Consider the following 6,005-nt stretch of genomic DNA (forward strand, 5'->3'; position numbering starts at 1 on the left):
ATCCTGAAAAAGTAGAAAGAAAAATGCACACCTTGAGAAAATGCAGAAGAAACTAGCAGTAAATCCTGGGCACTATGATACCCAGGTGCTCCAGAGCACGGTGCACGCACTGAGAGCTCAAGAAAAATGACCGAGGTTCTGTATAGGTGCAGCTGGAACTGGGAGGTATGCTGGAAAGCACGGCTCTGCAGGTGCCAATAAAGAGAGGCAGATCAAGCCTTTTTTCCCTCAATCTATCATGCAGTCCAAAAGTTCAGGGTCTAGATCTTAAGCTACTACTGCAAACTGATGGACAGTCGTGGACTTCAAAGCATGAAAAGAAGTTATGTAGCAATGCATATGGAGTTGTGAGCAGGAGAAAACAGACGGCAGCAGAGGAAACACAAGGGCTGTGTCTCCCAGGGAATGCTCATGGCCATTAATGCATACACATTCCATCTGATTCATTAATCCTGTTTGATTTATATATGATTTCTACATAACAATGAGCCAGAACACTAACCGGTACAAACTGGCATAATCCCACAGAAGTGAAATCGTATTTCCTAAAGGTTTAATATGTGTCTGCGAGAGTATCTAAACAGGACAACTGGTCCATTAAAAACAGTAGCGACACCAGGTATTTCAGGAACATGCACTGGCATCTGAAATACATGTCTGCATCAGTCACACTGACCTTGATTCAGGAAAGTTGTTAACCAATTAACTGAACTTTGAGACAGACATCCGTTTAAGTATCTAGCTGAACAAAGACCTTGTTCTTTCCCCAGGTCCAGCCCCTTGCAGTGCTGTCATCTCTAATCTTAGATTTGACTGCATGCTCTTCAGGGCAAGGACTGTTTTAGCTGTTGTGAAGTACCTCGAACACCTACAGGGATAACTAAGTAATAAATAAGCACAACACAATTCCTCCGGCTTTAGCAAAATTGTCTTGGATGCAAGTTGGAAGTTAGCCTCGTGTTCGTTGTTCTGACTTCAGTGGCAGTATACCATTACCTCGTGTAATGCAGCACAAAAATAAACCCCGCGGTCCACTTGCCTGCAACTGCCCAGCAGTTGTGTTTGTATATTAGACTGAGTTTGGTAATCTGAAAAACTGAAAGGGAATTTTGGGGAAAATCTTAGGGAATTTGATGGGTTTTGTGTGGGCAGGAAAAGACCCACCATGTTCACTTATTCAGGTGCTGATCCAGGCCTGTGCTTAACTTTAAGGAAGAAATAGACCCGCTGAAATCAATCTAATAGCTCATGTACTTACATTTTATAATATGGTTTCATCTTTTGCAGGATCAGTGCTGTAAACCTAACAAGACAGGCAAATGAGCAGCAGCTTTGTCATTGAGTTCACTGGTCCCACGACTCCATCCTGTGAATTTTGTGCCCTTTTTTGGAAGAACACTTGTCTTTTCATCCATCCATTTCATGAGTTTGTCCTAACAGCTCTGTTAACAGATGCTTTGTACTGTTTCCTTGGGAGTTTTGCTTTCTCTTATCTAGTGTATCATCAATCATCATTATTGTCATCAATTTTCTCCTTAGTTTCTAGCTTGATCTGCAGGCATTTTCCAATAGTGCATGTATTTTCTACATTGATCTTTGTCTTTTCACAGAATTTCTACATTAAACGAATTCTTCCAAGCTGTTTTTAAATGACATGACATGTTAGAATAAAACCCACACAATACTGTGTATTTGTAATGCACATGTGCTGAGAGACCAGAACCCTCTCTGCTTAGTCTATAAAACAAATCCACAGAGGAATTAAGGGAGACATACATCTTGGCTTTAAAGGTCTGCTTGCTTCTGCAACTGCCTCCAAATTATAGAAAGGCTCCAGACTGGAAAGGGGAGGGAGAGAAGGGGGGAATAACATAAGGACTGAAAAAGAAAGGCTTGAATTTAATTGCCCTAAAAATTTCAATCATTCAATCTGGTAATTAGAGAGCTGGTTGATTCAGAAGGCAATTTCATCTGAAAAAAAAAAAAAAAGAAAAAAAAAAAAGAATCCAACAAGATAATTGATGCTAAGTGAATATTTTACCTGAAATATTAAATACCAAACTTAAGTCTGCCTCCAGGGCCCTTTCTGCTACCCCTTTTTGATCTGTCTTTCTACTTCTTTGTATTTTCCTCTCACATGACTCAACAGAACAGGACACTCCTTTAGAAAATCAGATTGTCACAGGGACAGGTTTATTTGAACTCTGTGTGCTGTGAAGGAGACAACATAATGATTTATTAGTAAAGAAAATAATAATAGGAAGTCTCCTGAGATCCAGCCTGGCTGCAAATCTCAGTGAGATTTTACAGTGTTGAGTCCCTGTGTCTCTCTGGCCGTAAGCAAGGTTCGATGTCCCACCAAGGGTAACAGCTTTCTTTACAAATTTAACAAGGAAAGGCTAACAGCTTTCTTTGTGATCTTAATGATACTTGCCAGAATGTTTCATGTTTAATTCTGGAGTCTCTGATGTTGCAGAATGATACTTAAAGGTAGATCCCTGCGCTCATGCAGAGCACTGTGGATGTCAGTGTCACAGGGGTCTGATTGCACAGATCTCTTTGCAGGATGGAGAGCAGAGCTGGTTTATTGCACACTGCTCAGAAGAAATAATTGCTAATCCTCTAATATTTAATAGCCTAATGAACAAGGACAGCATCCCATACACATCCTAAAGAACTGCTACAGGCCTGGAAATTAAGTAGATACTAATTTATACATTTATAGAGGGAGAAATGATAGCGAAAATGCATGTGACTCACATTGGATTCTGAAATCATGTGCTGTTCTAACTGCTCATCTGTGAGCCTTCTTCACAAAAAAAAAAAAAAAACAAACCTCTACACTCTCCCCCTGTCAGCAATATTAATTTTTAACCTTAAAAAAACTTTTAAAATCAGATTCCACATTTATTACTGCTCAGGAAGACCACATCAAATATATTCAGGTGCCTCTGTCACTTATATCTTTAAAATTGGTCATGAAAATGTTTCTGCTCCTTATATCATTCACTTCTTAAAAAGACGCAGAGGGCAGGATGTAGTGACAACTCTTGCAGTGAGATGGGAAGCCAAGTGGAATACAGCCTCTTCTCCCAAATCAGTGAGGTGAGAAAAAAGCCACTAATTCTGGATGTTATAGAGGAAATGTGTAAGTACCTTTGTAAGTATTCCAGCTATTGTAGACTGAGTTTTGAGATCATCTCCACTCCACAGCATTTCACTTCTCATGCTGCACTCAGATAGTTTTATTTCCTGTCTTTGAATGGCATGCCTTCCAAAGAAGACACGTGACAGCTAATCATATTTGGGAACCCAGCTAGTCATATTTGGGAACTGAAACCTCGCATATGCTGCCAGTAGATACGGACGATTCCCAACCATTTAGAAGACATGTATCTCAGCCTTCATGCCAAAGGACTCCACTTCCTATGCACTGACCATCTCTACGTCTGATACCTAATTTGGTGCTGAGGCTAAAGGTGAGGCCAAGACTTGCGTAAAGATAGGACTCATTTGAGCCCCATCCTGACACTGTGCTCTGGCAAAATGTGCCTTGAGGGACTGCCAGCTACTACTGCTCTCTGCCCATGTCATCTGTTTGCTCTCTGCTATGTATTCCTAACATCCTCTAAATCACAGATGTTCATTTATTCTGCAGGTGGGGAACAGATATGCTCAGTGATTTATCCAAATGTAAATAGGAATTAACAGCAAACCAGCAAGCTGAGCATTGCCTCACCAGTTGTGGTAAGTGTGCCAACCCTGGATCAGGAGTACAGACCAAATGCCTCTCAAGTAGGCACTGGTGCAAGCACACGAGCTTCTTCCAGCTAATCCACCAGCAAGAACTACCAAGTTAAGGTAGCTTGGTTCTTTTCCTTTACTACCCTAAATTAATGAGGAGCTCCCCTTCCTTTGAGAGCCAGGATGATTCCCTTTTCTTTTGTCCCTACAGAAGTTCTCATAGCAGCTGATTAAATTCTTGATACAGAGGACAGGTTACACAGTGCTGCCCAGAAAGTCCATTGGCTGAGCTTTGTCTGATTTCTGTATTTTGGAGCCTGGCAACACTGTGAGTCTCAGGAAAGCTAGTCTTATGTCCAAGGTATATGCAGTTCCTATAGTTCAGGTACAGAACAGGAAGAGCTATTACAGATACCTCTGCAGAATTTTAAATAAACCAAACAGTGCAAGTCCCACTGAGAACCATCTCTGTCTGTTGAGCAGAGACACACAGACCTATTTGGAAACAGCCAGGGCTGCTGTATTTGTTAATTAAGTTCTGTGCATTTGTTCAGGACACTGAATCCAACCCTCCTTCTCTCCTTCTCTGACTCCCCCCTCCCTTCCTAAGAATTCATAATCACTATCTAATCTGACAAAAACTGTGTTCTCTTTTATACTTGGAGGTCACTTTATGTTACTTACAGTGTGTTGCATTATGTCAAAAGGCATAACACAACATAATGAAAAGCAGACTAATATAACTCAACATGACATCAATGACATAATATGATGTGGCTACTGAAAAATGCACTGTTGTCATTGTTTGGTGTTTTCATCTGACACTTACTTGCTATTCCAGCATGGAGCATTTGTTGCAGAATTCGGGGAAGGAGGTTATGGACTGAGCATGCCTGATTCTGCTGTGGCTCCCATCGTTTTTGCAGTGGGATCACTTCATTGCCTTTGCTGGGGTGCCTCCTGATTTACACTCGTAAGGATCAGGCTCTAAAAATCATCACATGAATGCAATTACATTAGGAAAGCTATCAAGTAGGAAAGTGCAGCTCCTGGGAGTAAGGAAATGACAACACTGTTAGAGTCCCTGTAACCTTAGCTCTGCCCTCTTGGGTAGTAAATGAGCCTGTACTATTTTTCCTTCAGGATGTCATTTCATTTTGTAAAAGTGTGTAGCAAAGCAGCTGTTCAATATTTCTTTTAACTTCATTATATAGTCTGTGGTCCCATATCTCATTTGCTGCACATCAACCAAATCCTTTTGTGGGTTAGGTACTTTTCTTCTTCCTGTTTTTATTTGCTTTTGTATTGTTCTAATTACCACAGTATATGTGTATTTCAAAACCAAGGCTGAATCTGTCTTCCCAACATACCCGCAAGGTTGGAAAACACTGTTATTCCTTGCTTCATACACAGAGAGCAGAAGCACAAAAAGGACTCTTACTTTGGGCCCAACAAGGAGTCTGCCACAGGCAAGGCTAGAACACAAGGCAGCAGAATCCTAGCCTCCTTTTGCATTAAGTCCTAATTTGTCATTCCCTGGCTACTTTATCCTGCCCAGTTCCCCAGTGGAAAAAAGCAGACATAAGCCATATTTGTGTAAAGCTCAGGTAATAATAATAATGAAGCTGGAATGTTCTGGTCCTGCACTGAATCCCTGTGCGACAGCTCTGCCCTGTTCTCCATCCAAGAGAACCAAAAGAGAAGAGACCAAGACCAACAGTAACCAATATAACCAATCTGGTGGATTGTAGTGAAATCTGCCTTAACTTCCACTAGAGTTTTATACATTAAACAATCAAAGAACCATCGCTAGCCTCTTCTGCCTAACAGAAGAATATCTACTTCAGGCCACAGCATTTTATATGCCAGTTGCTGTATCAAGCACATGCTTTTTGGTTGAGCTAAAACATACTTTTTGATGTTACTGTTATTATTATCTTATGCTGGTAGTAATTGGCCAAGGCAACTCAAGCCATGGCATCTTCAGTGACAGAATTCAGCCCTGTTGTCTCCAACCCAGTCTGGTTAATGGACTTGTCCTCACTGTTCTGCACTTAGAATCATAGAATTGTAGAATCCTTAAGGTTGGAAAAGCCCTCCAAGATCATCTGGTCCAACCATCCCCCTAGCACCCATGTCACCCACTAAACCATGTCCTTAAGCAGCAGGTCTGACCTTTCCTTAAACGTCCTCAGGGATGGTGACTATCCTCCACACCCCTTTAGACCACTGGTCACACAAGAAGTGTCACCTGTACTGGA

This window comes from Cygnus atratus, chromosome 20 (assembly GCF_013377495.2).
Source record: "Cygnus atratus isolate AKBS03 ecotype Queensland, Australia chromosome 20, CAtr_DNAZoo_HiC_assembly, whole genome shotgun sequence".
NCBI classification, from domain to species: Eukaryota; Metazoa; Chordata; class Aves; order Anseriformes; family Anatidae; genus Cygnus; species Cygnus atratus.